Here is a 19,978-nt window from a genome sequence, read left to right as displayed (position 1 = left end):
CATTTTTAATTTTTTGAGTAATGTCCAGAGTGGCTGCCCCGCTTGCATTCCCACCAGCAATGCAAAGAGATCCTGTTTCTCCACAGCCTCGCCAACCTCAGATGTTGCCTCCGTTGTCAATGTTGGTCTTTCTGGCAGGTATAAGGTGGTATCCCGTTGTGGTTTTGATGTGTAATTCCCTGATGATGAGTGATGTTGAGCATTTTTTTCATGTGTCGGGGGGCCATCTGCAAGTCTTCTTTGGAGCAGTGTCTCTTCATGTCTTTGGCTCATTTCTTCACTGGAGTGTTTGTTTTTGGGGTGTCGACTTTGATAAGTTCTTTCTAGATTTTGGATACGAACCCTTTATCTGATATGTCGTTGGCACATAGCTTCTCCCATTCTCTCGGTCGCCCTTTAGTATTGAGGACTTTTTCCTTCGCTGTGCAGAAGCGTGTTATTTTGATGAGGCCCCCGTAGTGCATTTTCCCTTTTGCCTCCTGGAAGGCAATTTTTCAGCATATCCCGTGGCCCAGCATATCGCAGAGTGCCAAGAACAGGGCCAGAATCCCTAGATAAATGTAGGGGAAATGGCTCTGGGACAGTGTGCCTGAATGGACAACAGGTACAACTGAGCTTGGTAAAGAGAACGAGGGTGGGGGAGAATACACAGAAGGCCACAGTTCTTTATGAACCAAAGAGAATGGCATATAGCAAAAAAAAAAAAAAAAATGAGGCGACTACCAGAAACTCCTGGCAAGATGGTTGTCTCAGCAGAAAGAACACTGTGAGGGCTACAACAAAGGAGACCTCCTGCGTTGTTCCTTCAAAAGGAGATGGAAAGTTTCTGGCAGTGGATTTTTTTTTCTTTTTTTCTTTTTTGCCCTCTCCTCTCAGACAGTCATGCTATACAGTTAGCAGCTTATAGGTTGTGGCTGACCCTCAAGTGTTTGGAAAGTGCCTCTGTTGTACTATTGCTTAAATGGGCTCTTCCTGCACATTCTGCAGGGCCTGAAGGATTCTGCAAATGGGTGAATTGTCTACTCTTCAGAACGCGGGCATCTGTAGAAGATAGTGTTTCAATTCTGCTATTCCCATGCCAACTTGTCTTCAATATGTGTCTGTGTGGGGGGTGGGGTTAGGGGGGACAGGGGAGGTCAGTGGATCCTTCTGTGTAGCAGATACTGAATGCTTTCAGACAGCATTGGAGCAACATGGGAACTTTCCACCAATCCCTGGTTTTCCACGGAGTTATTGACAGGCCCATTGTGCCTAGTGGAAACCAGGAAAAAAATAGATGAACCACAAGGGATGGGCACATGGATGGCTCAGTCGGTTAAGGGGCTGAGTCTTATTCAGCTCAGGTCATGATTTCATCCTTGTGAGGCCATGCCCCGCATCAGGCTTTGTGCTCACAGCATGGAGCCTGCTTCGGGTCGGGTGTCTCCCCATTTCTGTCCTTACCCCACACCTGCTAGCTCTCTCTTTCTATCTCTCTCTCACTCTATCTCTGTCTCTCTCTCTCTCTCTCATTTCCTCTCAAACATGAAAAATGTTGGAAATCAAGAGTCACAAAGGAAAGCAAACAAGTGACAGAATGGGAATGGACACATGGAAGGCCAAAGTTCCTCCTGAACTACGAGAACGAGAGCAAGCAAAGAATAGAGTGACTAGAAGAATCTATGTTAAGCTGGCTGTCCTCAGAATAGGAAGCACCTCTGTAGTGGGGAAGGGGGAATAAAACCCCTCTTTTTACCTGGTAGCCCAGTCCAGAAGAAATCTCCTTCTGGAGTTCAAATGAGAACGGGATACTACTGAAAAAGTACCGTATGGGTCACAGATTCCTTGTTGCAGAAGTAAGACTGGTTTTCTAATTCCTCTGGGCCCGCGTACAGGCCAACATTCTGTGATGTGTCCCTCCACTTCTCTAGGTTTCCTGATGTTCGCATGGTTCTCAAACACACGAGATGAGAGGACCCGTAGCCCAAAGTATCCCAGAGTCCAGAGAACTTGACCCAAACCCTCACCTAAAATGAGAAAGAATTGGTCCTAAAATCTGGCCACAAATGCCTACCAGCTGAAATGTACTTTGAGAAAAGACCAGAAATGGACGTGGATACACAGAGGCCCAACGATCTTTCTTACCCAGTAGACAAGGAAAAAGCAAAGGATAAAGCGACAAGCATAACCTCAAATGTAAGACACTCCAACGAGTTGCACCCAGACAAATGTCCCCTGACTAAACCTGATGCCCCAACTACAAGCTGTGTTTATCTAGAAGGTTGGTAAGCCCGGAATTCTTCTGGCCATTGCCTTGCCTCCTGCCCTGTCCATCAAGTAGAGATGGACTCTACAGTATTCCTTCAGTGATTGAAGGTCTGCTTGTGGACCTTCAAGTGTTTGGAACCTGGCTCTGGTGCAGGTAGAACATCTGTAATGTAGAGCCTTGGTCTCCCTTGGAGCCATTGCCACCAATTTGTTATTTTCCAAGCCCTGGGACACATTGCCGGATGCCTGGGCTTTCACTCCCTTCACCCAAGCCGAGCCAAAGGTTGGCGCTAAGCTCTCCCTCTGGTCCTGTGCTATGGGAGAGCAAACAGTAACTTCCAGTGTAAGGAAGGATGTCCCTCTTTTCTCCCCTGAGTGCTTGGTGCTTGGCCAACTCGGGGTAAGGGCAGTGAAGGGTGGACCTCCCTCCATTTGGACTCACAGATGGTTCCCCTAAGCACACTATGCTTCTGGACGTGGGCAGCACAGAAGGGGCTCCTTCAAGGACCACTGCATCAGGTCCAGGTTCCAAACACGTGCCAAACATCTAGCAGCAGAACCCCTTGCCTCTGCATCAATGTTGCATCTCTTTCCTGATGGGAAGGACGGGACAAACGAGCAAATCCTTTTCTGCCTCTCTTTCTGAAGGAAGAAAACACATCTCCTGCAGAATTGCATGCTAAGGTGTAGCCAATGGAGGGTTCCGTTACCACACCCTCACGGGTTTCTTCCTGCCCACACAGTCAGCCTGCCAGGCGATAGCAGGAGGCCCTGAATTCTAACCCTATCCATTCACTTCTCTAATGAAAAGCTTTGGTCCTCGGGGTGTTAACTTGCATGTTATTGCTCTTTTCTTCAAACTAGGATCTGTCTGGGGGCCATTCTGAGCCAGAGCCTGAGAAATGTACTCTGAACTACATGTTTGCAGGATCCATGCGTCTGTGTCAGGTACACAGTACAGGTCCAAATATCGGTGTGGGGTTGCCAGTGAGTTCCTGAGCCAATTGACCACGATCAGTGTCTGGTATCCCAGACGGTAGGCCGTCTGTCCCCAGGGGCTTGGTGCTTAGTCAGCTAGAGTGATGGCAGGGAAGGGTAGCCAGCTGGTCACCCTCCCCTGGCTACCAGAGGTGCCTTCCTCCTGCTGAGTAGATGGCTCATGCATGTGCACTCTGCCTAAGCCCCTGGATGGTGCCCAAAGGGACGTTGTAGTAAATGTTGGAGCCAGGCCAGGTTCTAACCAGTTGATCATCAGCCTGGGGCCCCAAACAGCCACAGCGGAATCACTGCTGCCACTGTCCTCTGAAGGAAAAGGCAAGAAACAGACCCAGGGCCAGGGAATTCCCTCTCTTTCTAAAGGAGGAAGGCAGGCCCCTTGTACATAGAGCTCCCGGGGATAGCCAGTAAAGGGCCCCTTCACCAAAGTCCACAGGTGATGCTTATCCCTGAGGCAGCTAGCTTGCTAGCCTTTTGCTGTAGTCACTGCATTACCACCACAGCCATTTCTGATTCCTACTTAAGACCTCTGGCCCTCCGTGAATCTATTTTCACCACTTTGCTCTAGTTTCAAAGTAGTTCCTCGTTGGGTGCATTCCATCTTCCATGTTTTCAGAGGCTGGTCCCTGGTGTTCAGCTGGGTATCCTAGTCCCATTTTTGTGACCGTGTCTAGGTGAGGTCACAGGGTCCCTGGCAAGTTGCTGTCAAAACCATGCAGTCATTCAGGGGCCTAGGCCATTGGAAAGGCCCAGATTAGAACATTGGCAATTTTTCTGGTCCAGAGGATGGAAAGGGGGCTCTCCACCTACTGTGTGGAGGGAACACGAAGCTACACAGCCCCTTTCCAGATTGACCCCATTCCTATTGAAATATTGAAAAATGAGGCCCTGGTTATGGCCACTCCGTTCCCAAGGCTCTATGTCTAACTATGTCCCCGTGTAGATTTAGGAGCCATTGGAGCTGTGACGCACTCAACCCACACCCAGGGATTGATTTTCACACCACCCTATGCGTGTTGGACATGGTCCCCAAGCAAGGCAAGCCAGCCCCTGCTAATGGCTGTACTTGCACTGACTCAGACTTGGGTTTACCTTCCTTCTGGGGCACAGAGGGGCCAGTGGGACCCAGGGGGCATAGGTGGTGGGTGCAGGTCCCCAGCACAAGGAGGTTCCTGGGACAGGTGCCAAGGCATGAAGAGCCCTGTGCGTCAAGGCAGTGCCCGAGCAACCTCAGTGGTCCAGCAAAGCCATTCGGTGCTCATGGTGTGGCAACCTTGGCATTGGCCTGTACATTGCTGTCCTCCTTCAGCATACTCCACAATAGCCAGAGTGAGAGTTCTGGCTGCAAGGACTAGGTCCACAGCCGCCCTTGCAAGGACTGTGGTATAAGGCAGGGACTGGCACCTAGGGTGGAGCCCATTGGGGCAGCACCTGGTGTTTGCCTCCTTACCAGTTCACTTCTCCCAGCCCCTGTTTGGAGCACTAAAGGCCTCTCACATGTGTACCCTCACAGCAAATGGATAGTTATGGTGGGTTGTGTTGATGAAAGCCAGGATTCACCTATAAGAAGGATGTACTGAGTCGCAGTGTTGGCCAGCGTGCAATATGCCTGCAAGAAATGCAGAGGTTGGTAACAGCACAGCGTTGCCTCGTCTGTTCACATATCATTCAGGTTGCCCTGTTTTAAAACGAATAGATCTTGCCCTGAGTATCATTCAGAGAGTGTAACAACTTCACGTTTTACGTTAGTTCTTGCCTTTTCCAGAGGCTTGAAAACGCGAGAGGCTCTGGTGGGGTGACGGAGATATAAGTCGTTGAGGGAGAGCCAAGGCCAGTTGACCCATTATGATTAGATGGAACTCTGGAGAATCCCAACACTCTACAGGAGAACGCTGAAAGCATTTGTTCTGTAGCTGTTGTCTAACTAAGGGGACTTAGCTCATCATAATTCGAGGTGCCCCCAGAGCACCCTCGTCCTTTCTTCTGGAGGCTGCGCCAAGGATGGCCCATGGGTCCAGCAGGCACCTACTCATTTCAGGCATTCCTTGTCCATGTTTGGGCCATTGAGCATGCAGCCAAGCAAATGGATGCGGGTGCCCCATGGCAGAGCTGTCTCTACCCCTTTGCTTCTTTCTCCCTCATCACTTCCTTAGGGTCTACTTTTTCTTGAAAACATCATCAGTGTGTATGTGCCAAGGCACATGTGGGGATAGGAAACTGGATAGTAAAATGACCGCACATGGACAGCAAGTGAGCATGATTAGAATGCTCAGAATATGAGACTTTCTCATTTCTAAACTCTATTGGTCGTGACCTGCACCCAATCATGATACCTGTGGTCCTGCGGGCCATCTGTGCCCCACATGGAAGGTAAATCCAAGACGGGTAAGTGCAAGTGCTGTCTCAAGGAGTGGTTGAGCTGCTTTGCTGGGCCCCACCTGCGACGTGCCCAGGCCGGTGGGAAAATGTATCCCTGGGCACGAGTCGAGTGAGTGACACCTCTATGGCTCCTAAGTCAAAACAGCAAAATTGGTAGATAAAGAAACATGGGAGGGCCACAGGAGGACCCAGGTTCCACATGTCCGAATATTTCTCTGGGACACAGGCTCTGAATGGCACCCAGAGACAAGGGTCTTTGTATACCGAAAAAAGGGTATTCATGGAAACGGAAATGCGAATGGCCAAAGTGATTCATTACTGAAGAGACAGGGACGCAGGTTAGAATGAAGTGTCTAGAATGACAATTTCCTGGCAAGGTCCTGCGTAAGGAGGAAGAACACCTGAGGCGAGAGAAAAACTCAAACTCTAAAGGGAAAACCTCTGGAAAGTCCAGTCTGCAATGGGTCTGCCTATGTCCTTCTGCAACAGAGGGACAGCTTCTGGCCTTGGCTGTTTTTCCTGCCGTTCCCATCAGGAGACAGAGGCAGCAGGGATTCAGGGGTAGTGGGTCCATGCTCCAGGCTGTCGCTCAAGTGTTTGCAACCGTTTCTGTTATGCATTCGATGGTGACGGGCCACTGTCTGCACTGACCAGGTCCCGGAACATAGCTCGTATGCGTGGATTGTGTGCTCTTCAGAATCTGAGGCCAAGCAGTAAGTGCTCTCTGAGAGCAGGGCTATCTTTCCTGTGTGTTGTCAGAAAAAAATTTCCCTTGGTGGGCACGGAAGCAGCGTGAGAACTCACCATGCATTCCTGGGAGCTCACTGTGTGACTGACAGCCTCACTGGCTCACCCGGGCCGCAAACCAAGTCCTAGTTAGCACATAGCATTGGCATGGGAATGGCTCTAAGGACAACGAAAGTTTCCTTTCAGATGAGAATGGGAGAAGGCTGAGAGGGAAATGTGTCGCGTCATTTGCCCTTGTCCCAGACGTGAGGTCAACTGCCTTCCCACACCCTTTGGCCCTAACTACACACAAACATCCTCTGTTGGATACCTTGCCCTGACCTACATCTCATGTTGTCAATTTAGATCTGGAAGGCATGTTGCAAGGCTCCTAGGGCCCAACTTATTGTGCTGTCACAAGAACTCATCCAGAATCCCCAATTAAAATCAGAGGGAATTGCTCTGAACCATGGGCCCTGATGGGCCCATGGATGATTCTCATTTTAGAAAGGGTAAAAGGGGGCACGTGGATGACTCATTCCCCTAAACCTCAACTCTTGGCTTCTGCTCAGGTCATGGTCTCCCAGTTCTCGAGTTCGGGTCCCTAGTCGGGCTTTGTGCTGAGAGCTCGAAGCCTGGAGCCTGCTTCAGAGTCTTTGTCTCTCTCTCAGCCCTTTTCTGCTTGCAATGTCCCCCTCTCTCTCTCTTTATCTCACTCACTCTCCCAAAAGTGAAATAAATGTTTTAAACTGTTAAAAGACATGGGGCTACGGGGGCTCTTGTGTGACTCATTGGTTCAACATTTATTCATTGCTAAAGTCATGATCTTATGGTTTGCAAGCCCTCCCCCACATCAGTTCTCTCCTGTGAGCAGGGAGACACCTTGGGATCATCTGTCCCACTCTACCCCTCACTGCGTGCTCTCTCTGTCTCTGTCTCCCTCTCCTCTCTCTTCCTCTCTGTCTCTCCCTCTGTCTGAAAAGTAATGAAAAAACACAAAAGAGAGGACAATGGTGGAGTAGGTACATAGAGACACAGAGTTCCTATGAGAGATGCAAATGGGATAATTTTGTGGATGAAATGGCTCCTACAATCTCCTGGCAAGCTGACTGTGTCAGGAATAAGAAACACCTATGGGCAAGGGCAAAGGGAAACCTTCACTGTTTGCAGTAGGAGTCTTCATGGCAAGATACCTTATTCTTACTCGGGAAAGAGAAGAAAAGCTTCGGGAGGTCACTCTTTTCCTTTTGTCACCTGATCAAAGGAGAGAGGCAGCAGTGTTACCAGGGGCCTGGTGTTGTGTTCAAGTGTTTTGAACTGGCCTGTGGTGCAGTAGTTCTTGAATGGTGTATTTCAGTGCTAACAAGGTCCTCGCGACTGGTGCCCACGGGGGAGCCAACTGGTCTTCAGAGTGAAAGCATCCTTAACATGCAGGGAGGGAGACACGTTGGCTAACCAACATTTCTTTTCTCAGCCAGTCAGACACCAAGTACTCCCAGGAAGGCAATCTTTCCTGGGGGATATCAGAAACTGATTGCTCTTGGCTTAGCCCAGACAAGAGTCAGAGCTCATTAGGAATGCCTGGGCACTCCCTATGTGGGGGATGGCCTCCTTGGCCTTGCCTGGGACCCAAGACGTCATTATCAATACAGCCAGGGAATTGGAATGGCTACACACACGGCCAAAGGCTTTCCTTTCAGCAGAGAATGAGATAAAGTTGAGAAGCAACTGTCCAGCTCCATGTGCCTCTGATCCCAGAAGTAAGGATCGCTCCCTCCTGATCCCTCTGACCCTGTGTACACACATGCATTCCTGCTGGGCACCTTGAAACGCCCTGGGCTTATCTTTGCCAAAAGGGTACTGAAAGGCAATTTATTTTCTTTTATTTTACATTTCGAGTTCCATCCAAATTAGTTAGCCTCTAGTGCAACAATGATTTCAAGAGTAGATTCCTTAACCCTTCTTACCCACTTAGCCCACACCCCCTCCCACAACACCTCCAGGGACCCTCTGTGTGTTCTCCATATTTAAGAGTCTCTTATGTTTCGGACCCCTCCCTCTTTGGAGATTATTTGTGCCTCCCTTCCTTTATGTTCATCTGTTCTGTGTCTTAAAAGCCTCAGATGAGTGAAGTCGCTTGATAGTTATGTGTCTCTGACTGACTACTTTCGCGTACCATAAAACCCTCTAGTTCTTTCAATGTAGCTGCAAAAGGCAAGATGACATTCTTTGTGACTGCTGAGCAACACTCCATTGTATATATCGACCAGACCTTCTTTATCCATTGATCCATCGATGGACATTTGGGCTCTTTCCATACTTTGGCTGTTGCTGACAGTGCTGTTATAAACGTTGGGGCGCATGTGCCCTTTCGAAACAGCCTTCCTGTCTCCCTTGGATAAATACCTAGTAGTGCAATTGCTGGGTCGTAGGGAGGTTCCATTTTTAATTTTTTGAGTAATGTCCAGGGTGGCTTCCCCGCTTGCATTCCCACCAGCAATGCAAAGAGATCCTGTATCTCCACAGCCTCGCCAATCTCAGATGTTGCCTCTGTTGTCAATGTTGGTCTTTCTGGCAGGTATAAGGTGGTATCCCGTTGTGGTTTTGATGTGTAATTCCCTGATGATGAGTGATGTTGAGCATTTTTTTCATGTGTCGGGTGGCCATCTGCAAGTCTTCTTTGGAGCAGTGTCTCTTTATGTCTTTGGTTCATTTCTTCACTGGAGTGTTTGTTTTTGGCGTGTCGACTTTGATAAGTTCTTTCTAGATTTTGGATACGAACCCTTTATCTGATATGTCGTTGGCACATAGCTTCTCCCATTCTCTCGGTCGCCCTTTCGTATTGAGGACTGTTTCCTTCGCTGTGCAGAAGCGTGTTATTTTGATGAGGCCCCAATAGTGCATTTTCCCTTTTGCCTCCTGAAAGGCAATTTTTCAGCATATCCTGTGGCCCAGCATATCCTAGAGTGACAAGAACGGGGCCAGAATCCCTAGATAATCGTAGAGGAAATGGCTCTGGGACAGTGTGCCTGAATGTACAACAGGGACAACTGCGCTTGGAAAAGAGCACCAGGGTGGGGGAGAATACACAGAAGGCCAAAGTTCTTTATGAACCAAAGAGAATGGCATATAGCAAAAAAAAAAAAAAAAAAAAAAGGAAGCAATTAGCAGAATCTCCTGGCAAGATGGTTGTCTAAGCAGTAAGAACACTGTGGGGGCTACAAGAAAGGAGACCTCCTGCGTTATTCCTTCAAAAGGAGATGGAAAGTTTCTGGCATTGGATTTTTCTTTTCTTTTTTTTTTCTTTTTTGCCCTCTCCTCTGAGACAGTCATACTATACAGTTAGCAGCTTGTAGGTTGTGGCTGACCCTCAAGTGTTTGGAAAGTGCCTCTGTTGTACTGGTGCTTGCATGGGCTCTTCCTGCATATTCTGCAGGGCCTGAAGGATTCTGCAAATGGGTGAATTGTCTACTCTTCAGAACGCGGGCATCTGTAGAAGATAGTGTTTCAATTCTGCTATTCCCATGCCAACTTGTCTTCAATATGTGTCTGTGTGTGGGAGGGGAAGGGGGGACAGGGGAGGTCAGTGGATCCTTCTGTGTAGCAGATACTGAATGCTTTCAGACAGCATTGGAGCAACACGGGAACTTTCCACCAATCCCTGGTTTTCCAATGAGTTATTGACAGGCCCATTGTGCCTAGTGGAAACCAGGATATAAATAGATGAACCACAAGGGATGGGCACATGGATGGCTCAGTCGGTTAAGTGGCTGAGTCGTGATTTCAGCTCAGGTCATGATTTCATCCTTGTGAGCCCATGCCCCGCATCAGGCTTTGTGCTCACAGCATGGAGCCTGCTTCGGGTCGGGTGTCTCCCTCTTTCTGTCCCTACCCCACACCTGCTAGCTCTCTCTCTCTCTCTCTCTCTCTGTCTGTCTCTCTCTCTCTCTCTCTCATTCCCACTGAAAAATGAAAAATATTTGAACTCAGGATTCAGAAAGGAAAGCAAACCAGTGACCGAATGGGAATGGACACATGGAATGCCAAAGTTCCTCCTGAACTACGAGAACGAGAGCAAGCAAAGAATACAGTGACTAGTAGAATCTATATGAAGCTGGCTGTCCTCAGAATAGGAAGCACCTCTGCAGCGGGGAAGGGGGAACAAAACCCCTGTTTTTACCTGGAAGCCCAGTCCAGAGGAAATCTCCTTCTGGAATTCAAATGAGAACGGGATACAACTGAAAAAGTACCGTATGGCTCACAGTTTCCTTGTTGCAGAAGACTGGTTTTCTAACTCCTCTGGGTCTGCATACAGGCCAACATTCTGTGCTGGGGCCGTCCACTGGCGCTAGGTTTCCTGATGTTAGCAAGGTTCTCAAACACACGAGATCAGAGGCCCCGTAGCCCAAAGTATCCCAGAGTCCAGGAACTTGACATAAACCCTCACCTAAAATGAGAAAGCATTCGTCCTGAAATCTGGCCCCAAATGCCTACCAGCTGAAATGTACTTTGAGAAAAGACCAGAAATGGTCGTGGATACACAGAGGCCCAACGATCTTTCTTACCCAGTAGACAAGGAAAAAGCAAAGGATAAAGCGACGAGCATAACCTCAAATGTAAGACACTCCCACGAGTTGCACCTAGAGAAAAGTCCCCTGACTAAACCTGATGCCCCAACTGCAAGCAGTGTTTATCTACAAGGTTGGTAAGCCCGGATTTCCTCTGGCCATTGCCTTTCCTCCTGCCCTGTCCATCAAGTAGAGATGGACTCTACAGTATTCCTTCAGTGATTGAAAGTCTGCTTGTGGACCTTCAAGTGTTTGGAACCTGGTTCTGGTGCAGGTAGAGCATCTGTAATGTAGAGCCTTGGTCTCCCTTGGAGCCATTGACACCAATTTGTTATTTTCCAAGCCTTGGGACACATTGAGGGATGCCTGGGCTTTCACTGCCTTCACCCAAGTCGAGCCCAAAGGTTGGCGCTAAGCTCTCGCTCTGGTCCTGTGCTATGGGAGAGCAGAGAGTAACTTCCAGTGTAAGGAAGAATGTCCCTCTTGTCTCTCCCTGAGAGACACCTGAGTGCTTGGTGCTTGGCCAGCTGTGGGTAAGGGCAGTGAAGGGTGGACCTCCCTTCATTTCGACTCACAGATGGTTCCCCTAGGCACAGTATGCTTCTGGACCTAGGCAGCACAGAAGGGGCTCTTTCAAGGTCCACTGCATCAGATCCCGGTTCCAAACACGTGCCAAATATTTAGCAGCCGAACCCCTTGCCTCTGCATCAATGATGCATCTCTTTCCTGATGGGAAAGAGAGGACAAACCAGCAAATCCCTTTCTGCCTCTCTTTCTGAAGGAAGAAAACACACCTCCTGCAGAATTGTCAGCTCCGGTGTAGCCAATGGAGGTTTCCTTTTACCACACCCTCACGGGTTTCTTCCTGCCCACACAGACAGCCTGCCAGGCGATAGCAGGAGGCCCTGAATTCTAACCCTACCCATTCCCTTCTGTAATGAAAAGCTTTGGTCCTCGGGGTGTCAACTTGCATGTTATTGCTCTTGTGTTCAAACTAGGATCAGTGTGGGGGCCATTCTGAGCCAGAGCCTGAGAAATGTACTCTGAACTACATGTTTGCAGTATCCATGGGTCTGTGTCAGGTACACAGTCCAGGTCCAAAAATTGGTGTGGGGTTGCCAGTTAGTTCCTGAGCCAAATGGCCACGATCAGTGTCTGGTATCCCAGACGGTAGCCCGTCTGTCCCCGGGGCCTTGGTGCTTAGTCAGCTAGAGTCATGGCAGGGATGGTCAGCCAGCTGGTCACCCTCCCCTGGCTACCAGAGGTGCCTTCCTCCTGCTGAGTAGATGGCTCATGCATGTGCACTCTGCCTAAGCCCCTGGATGGTGCCAAAAGGGACGTTGTAGTAAATGTTGGAGCCAGGCCAGGTTCTAACCAGTTGATCATCAGCCTGCGGCCCCAAACAGCCACAGCGGAATCACTGCTGCCACTGTCCTCTGAAGGAAAGGGCAAGAAACAGACCCAGGTCCAGGGAATTCCCTCTCTTTCTAAAGGAGGAAGGCAGGCCCCTTGTTCACAGAGCTCCCGGGTATAGCCAGTAAAGGGCCCCTTCACCAAAGCCCACAGGTGTTGCTTATCCCTGAGACAGCCAGCTTGCTAGCCTTTTGCTGTAGTCACTGCATTACCACCACAGCCCTTTCTGATTCCTACTTAAGACCTCTGGCCCTCCGTGAATCTATTTTCACCACTTTGCTCTAGTTTCAAAGTAGTTCCTCGCTGGGTGCATTCCATCTTCCATGTTTTCAGAGGCTGGTCCCTGGTGTTCAGCTGGGTATCCTAGTCCCATTTTTGTGACCGTGTCTAGGTGAGGTCACAGGGTCCCTGGCAAGTTGCTGTCAAAACCATGCAGTCATTCAGGGGCCTAGGCCATTGGAAAGGCCCAGATTAGAACATTGGCAATTTTTCTGGTCCAGAGGATGGAAAGGGGGCTGGCCACGTACTGTGTGGAGGGAACACGAAGCTACACAGCCCCTTTCCAGATTGACCCCATTCCTATTGAAATATTGAAAAATGAGGCCCTGGTTATGGCCACTCCCTTCCCAAGGCTTTATGTCTAACTATGTCCCCGTGTAGATTTAGGAGCCATTGGAGCTGAGACTCACTAAACCCACACCCAGGGATTTGTTTTCACACCACCCTATGCGTGTTGGACAGGGTCCCCAAGCAAGGCAAGCCAGCCCCTGCTAATGGCTGTACTTGCCCTGATTCAGACTTGGATTTACCTTCCTTCTGGGGCACAGAGGGGCCAGTGGGACCCAGGGGGCATAGGTGGTGGGTGCAGGTCCCCAGCACAGGGAGGTTCCTGGGACAGGTGCCAAGGCATGAACAGCCCTGTGCGTCAAGGCAGTGCCCGAGCAACCTCAGTGGTCCAGCAAAGCCATTCGGTGCTCATGGTGTGGCAACCTTGGCATTGGCCTGTGCATTGCTGTCCTCCTTCAGCATACTCCACAATAGCCACAGTGAGAGTTCTGGCTGCAAGGACTAGGTCCACAGCCGCCCTTGCAAGGACTGTGGTAGAAGGCAGGGACTGGCACCTAGGGTGGAGCCGATTGGGGCAGCACCTGGTGTTTGCCTCCTTACCAGTTCACTTCTCCCAGCCCCTGTTTGGAGCACTAAAGGCCTCTCACATGTGTACCCTCACAGCAAATGGATAGTTATGGTGGGTTGTGTTGATGAAAGCCAGGATTCACCTATAAGAAGGATGTACTGAGTCGCGGTGTTGGCCAGCGTGCCATATGCCTGCAAGAAATGCAGAGGTTGGTAACAGCACAACGTTGCCTCGTCTGTTCACATATCATTCAGGTTGCCCTGTTTTAAAACGAATAGATCTTGCCCTGAGTATCATTCAGAGAGTGTAACAACTTCCCATTTTACGTTACTTCTTGCCTTATCCAGAGGCTGGAAAACGCGAGAGGCTCTAGTAGGGTGACGGAGATATAAGTTGTTGAGGGAGAATCAAGGCCAGTTGACCCATTATGATTAGGTGGAACTCTGGAGAATCCCAACACTCTACAGGAGAACGCGGAAAACATTTGTTCTGTAGCGGTTGTCTAACTAAGGGGACTTAGCTCATCATAATTCGAGGTGCCCCCAGAGCACTCTCGTCCTTTCTTCTCGAGGCTGCGCCAAGGATGGCCCATGGGTCCAGCAGGCACCTACTCATTTCAGGCATTCCTTGCCCATGTTTGGGCCATTGAGCATGCAGCCAAACAAATGGATGCGGGTGCCCCATGGCAGAGCTGTCTCTACCCCTTTGCTACTTTCTCCATCGTCACTTCCCTAGGGTCTACTTTTTCTTGAAAACATCATCAGTGTGTATGTGCCAAGGCACATGTGGGGAAAGTAAACTGGATAGTACAATGACCGCACTTGGACAGCAAGTGAGCATGATTAGAATGCTCAGAATATGAGACTTTCTCCTTTCTAAACTCTATTGGTCGTGACCTGCACCCAATCATGATACCTGTGGTCCTGCGGGCCATCTGTGCCCCACATGGAAGGTAAATCCAAGACGGGTAAGTGCAAGTGCTGTCTCAAGGAGTGGTTGAGCTGCTTTGCTGAGCCCCACCTGCGACGTGCCCAGGCCGGTGGGAAAATGTATCCCTGGGCACGGGTCGAGTGAGTGACAGCTCTATGGCTCCTAAGTCAAAACAGGGAAATTGGTAAAGAAACATGGGAGGTCCACACGAGGACCCAGGTTCCACATGTCCGGATATTTCTCTGGGAAAAAGGCTCTGAATGGCACCCAGAGACAAGGGTCTTTGTATACCGAAAAAACGGGACTCATTGAAACGGAAATGTGAATGGCCAAAGTGATTCATTACTGAAGAGACGGGGACGCAGGTGAGAATGAAGTGTCTAGAATGACAATTTCCTGGCAAGGTCCTGCGTAAGGAGGAAGAACACCTGAGGCGAGAGAAAAACTAAAACTCTAAAGGGAAAACCTCTGGAAAGTCCAGTCTGCAATGGGTCTGCCTGTGTCCTTCTGCAACAGAGGGACAGCTTCTGGCCTTGGCTGTTTTTCCTGCCGTGCCCATCAGGAGACAGAGGCAGCAGGGATTCAGGGGTACTGGGTCCTTGCTCCAGGCTGTCGCTCAAGTGTTTGCAACCGTTTCTATTATGCATTCGATGGTGACGTGCCACTGTCTGCACTGACCAGGTCCTGGAACATAGCTCGTATGCGTGGATTGTGTGCTCTTCAGAATCTGAGGCCAAGCAGTAAGTGTTCTCTGAGAGCAGGGCTCTCTTTCCTGTGGGTTGTCAGAAAAAAATTTCCCTTGGTGGGCACGGAAGCAGCGTGAGAACTCACCATGCATGCCTGGGAGCTCACTGTGTGACTGACAGCCTCACTGGCTCACCCGGGCTGCAAACCAAGTCCTAGTTAGCACATAGCATTGGCATGGGAATGGCTCTAAGGACAACAAAAGTTTCCTTTCAGATGAGAATGGGAGAAGGGTGAGAGGGAAATGTGTCGCGCCATTTGCCCTTGTCCCAGACGTGAGGTCAACTGCCTTCCCACACCCTTTGGCCCTAACTACACACAAATATCCTCTGTTGGGTACCTTCCCCTGACCTACATCTCTTGTTGTCAATTTAGATCTGGAAGGCATGTTGCAAGGCTCCTAGGGCCCAACTTATTGTGCTGTCAAAAGAACACATCCAGAATCCCCAATTAAAATCAGAGGGAATTGCTCTGAACCATGGGCCCTGATGTGCCCTTGGAAGATTCTCATTTTAGAAAGGGTAAAAGGGGGCACGTGGATGACTCATTCCCCTAAACCTCAACTCTTGGCTTCTGCTCAGGTCATGGTCTCCCAGTTCTCGAGTTCGGGTCCCTAGTCGGGCTTCGTGCTGAGAGCTCGAAGCCTGGAGCCTGCTTCAGAGTCTTTTGTGTGTGTGTGTGTGTGTGTGTGTGTGTGTGTGTGTTTATTTTTTTATTTTTTAATATATGAATTTTACTGTCAAACTGGTTTCCATACAACACCCAGTGCTCATCCCAAAAGGTGCCCTCCTCAATACCCATCAACCACCCTGCCCTCCCTCCCACCCCCATCAACCCTCTGTTTGTTCTCAGTTTTTAACAGTCTCTTATGCTTTGGCTCTCTCCCACTCTAACCTCTTTTTTTCTCCTTCCCCTCCCCCATGGGTTTCTGTTACGTTTCTCAGGATCCACATAAGAGTGAAACCATATGGTATCTGTCTTTCTCTGTATGGCTTATTTCACTTAGCATCACACTCTCCAGTTCCATCCACGTTGCTACAAAAGGCCATATTTCATTCTTTCTCATTGCCACGTAGTATTCCATTGTGTATATAAACCACAATTTCTTTATCCATTCATCAGTTGATGGACATTTAGGCTCTTTCCATAATTTGGCTATTGTTGAGAGTGCTGCTATAAACATTGGGGTACAAGTGCCCCTATGCATCAGTACTCCAGTATCCCTTGGATAAATTCCTAGCAGTGCTATTGCTGGGCCATAGGGTAGGTCTATTTTTAATTTTCTGAGGAACCTCCACACTGCTTTCCAATGCGCCTGCAACAATTTGTATTCCCACCAACAGTGCAAGAGGGTTCCCGTTTCTCCACATCCACTCCAGCATCTATAGTCTCCTGATTTCTTCATTTTGGCCACTCTGACTGGCGTGAGGTGGTATCTGAGTGTGGTTTTGCTTTGTATTTCCCTGATAAGGAGCGACGTTGAACATCTTTGCATGTGCCTGTTGGCCATCCGGATGTCTTCTTTAGAGAAGTGTCTATTCATGTTTTCTGCCCTTTCCTTCACTGGGTTATTTGTTTTTCGGGTGTGGAGTTTGATGAGCTTTTTATAGATTTTGGATACTAGCCCTTTTTCCGATGTGTCATTTGCAAATATCTTTTCCCATTCCTTTGGTTGCCTTGTAGTTTTGTTGGTTGTTTCCTTTGCTGTGCAGAAGCTTTTTATCTTCATAAGGTCCCAGTAATTCACTTTTGCTTTTAATTCCCTTACCTTTGGGGATGTGCCGAGTAAGAGATTGCTACGGCTGAGGTCAGAGAGGTCTCTTCCTGCTTTCTCCTCTAAGGTTTTGATGGTTTCCTGTCTCACATTCAGGTTCTTTATCCATTTTGAGTTTATTTTTGTGAATGGTGTGAGAAAGTGGTCTAGTTTCAACCTTCTGCATGTTGCTGTCCAGTTCTCCCAGCACCATTTGTTAAAGAGACTGTCTTTTTTCCATTGGATGTTCTTTCCTGCTTTGTTAAAGATGAGTTGGCCATACGTTTGTGGGTCTAGTTCTGGGGTTTCTATTCTATTCCATTGGTCTATGAGTCTGTGTTTATGCCAATGCCATGCTGTCTTGATGATTTCAGCTTTGTAGTAGAGGCTAAAGTCTGGGATTGTGATGCCTCCTGCTTTGGTCTTCTTCTTCAAAATTACTTTGGCTCTTTGGGGCCTTTTGTGGTTCCATATGAATTTTAGGATTTCTTGTTCTAGTTTCGAGAAGAATGCTGGTGCAATTTTGATTGGGATTGCATTGAATGTATAGATCGCTTTGGGTAGTATTGACATTTTGACAATATTTATTCTTCCAATCCATGAGCAGGGAATGTCTTTCCATTTCTTTCTATCTTCTTCAATTACCTGCATAAGCTTTCTATAGTTTTCAGCAGACAGATCTTTTACATCTTTGGTTAGATTTATCCCTAGGTATTTTATGCTTCTTGGTGCAATTGTGAATGGGATCAGTTTCTTTATTTGTCTTTCTGTTGCTTCATTGTTAGTGTATAAGAATGCAACTGATTTCTGTACAGTGATTTTGTATCCTGCAACTTTGCTGAATTCATGTATCTGTTCTAGCAGACTTTTGGTGCAGTCTATCGGATTTTCCATGTATAATATCATGTCATCTGCAAAAAGCGAAAGCTTGACTTCATCTTTGCCAATTTTGATGGCTTTGATTTCCTTTTGTTGTCTGATTGCTGATGCTAGAACTTCCAGCACTATGTTAAACAACAGCGGTGAGAGTGAGCATCTCTTTCGTGTTCCTGATCTCAGGGAAAAAGCTCTCAGTTTTTCCCCGTTGAGGATGATGTTAGCTGTGGGCTTTTCATAAATGGCTTTTATTATCTTCTAGTATGTTCCTTCTATCCAGACTTTCTCCAGGGTTTTTATTAAGAAAGGGTGCTGGATTTCCTCAAAGGCCTTTTCTGCTTCGATTGACAGGATCATATGGTTCTTCTCTTTTTTTTTTGTTAATGTGATGTATCACGTTGATCGATTTGCGAATGTTGAACCAGCCCTGCATGCCAGGAATGAATCCCACTTGATCATAGTGAATAATTCTTTTTATATGCTGTTGAATTCGATTTGCTAGTATCTTATTGAGAATTTTTGCATCCATATTCATCAGAGATATTGGTCTGTAGTTCTCTTTTTTTACTCGGTCTCTGTCTGGTTTAGGAATCAAAGTAATACTGGCTTCATAGAATGAGTCTGGAAGTTTTCCTTCCCTTTCTATTTCTTGGAATAGCTTGAGAAGGATAGGTATTATCTCTGCTTTAAACGTCTGGTAGAACTCCCCTGGGAAGCCATCTGGTCCTGGACTCTTATCTGTTGGGAGATTTGTGATAACCGGTTCAATTTCTTCGCTGGTTATGGGTCTGTTCAAGCTGTCTATTTCCTCCTGATTGAGTTTTGGAAGAGTGTGGGTGTTTAGGAATTTGTCCATTTCTTCCAGGTTGTCCAATTTGTTGGCATATAATTTTTCATAGTATTCCCTGATAATTGTTTGTATCTCTGAGGGATTGGTTGTAATAATTCCATTTTCATTCATGATGTTATCTATTTGGGTCATCTCCGTTTTCTTTTTGAGAAGCCTGGCTAGAGGTTTGTCAATTTTGTTTATTTTTTCAAAAAGCCGAGTCTTGGTTTCGTTGATCTGCTCTACAGTTTTTTTAGATTCTATATTGTTTATTTCTGCTCTGAAATTTATGATTTCTCTTCTTCTGCTGGCTTAGGCTGCCTTTGCTGTTCTGCTTCTGTTTCCTTTAGGTGTGATGTTAGATTTTGTATTTGGGAGTTTTCCTGTTTCTTGAGATAGGCCTGGATTGCAATGTATTTTCCTCTCAGGACTGTCTTCGCTGCATCCCAAAGCGTTTGGATTGTTGTAATTTCATTTTCGTTTGTTTCCATACATTTTTTACTTTCTTCTCTAATTGCCTGGTTGACCCACTCCTTCGTTAGTAGGGTGTTCTTTCACCTCCATGCTTTTGGAGGTTTTCCAGACTTTTTCCTGTGGTTGATTTCAAGCTTCATAGCATTGTGGTCTGAAAGTATGCAGGGCATAATTTTAATTCTTGTAAACTGATGAAGGGCTGTTTTGTGACCCAGTATATGATCTATCTTGGAGAATGTTCCATGTGCACTCGAGAAGAAAGTATATTCTGTTGCTTTGGGATACAGAGTTCTAAATATATCTGTCAAGTCCATCTGATCGAATGTATCATTCAGGGCCCTTGTTTCTTTATTGACTGTGTGTCTAGGTGATCTATCCATTTCTGTAAGTGGGGTGTTAAAGTCCCCTGCAATGACCACATTCTTATCAATAAGGTTGCTTATGTTTATGAGTAAGTGTGTTATATATCTGGGGGCTCCGGTATTTGGCGCATAGACATTTATAATTGTTAGCTCTTCCTGATGGATAGACCCTGTAATTATTATATAATGCCCTTCTTCATCTCTTGTTACAGCCTTTAATTGAAAGTCTAGTTTGTCTGATATAAGTATGGCTACTCCAGCTTTCTTGTGGCTTCCAGTAGCATGATAAATAGTTCTCCATCCCCTCACTCTCAATCTAAAGGTGTCCTCAGATCTAAAATGAGTCTCTTGTAGACCGCAAATAGATGGGTCTTGTTTTTTTATCCATTCTGATACCCTATGTCTTTTGGCTGGCGCATTTAATCCATTTACATTCAGTGTTATTCTAGAAAGATACGGGTTTAGAGTCATTGTGATGTCTGTATGTTTTATGCTTGTAGTGATGTCTCTGGTACTTTGTCTCACAGGATCCCCCTTAGGATCTCT

The sequence above is a fragment of the Neofelis nebulosa genome, chromosome 16 (assembly GCF_028018385.1).
Source record: "Neofelis nebulosa isolate mNeoNeb1 chromosome 16, mNeoNeb1.pri, whole genome shotgun sequence".
NCBI lineage: Eukaryota > Metazoa > Chordata > Mammalia > Carnivora > Felidae > Neofelis > Neofelis nebulosa.
Note: the sequence above shows the minus strand (reverse complement) of the source record.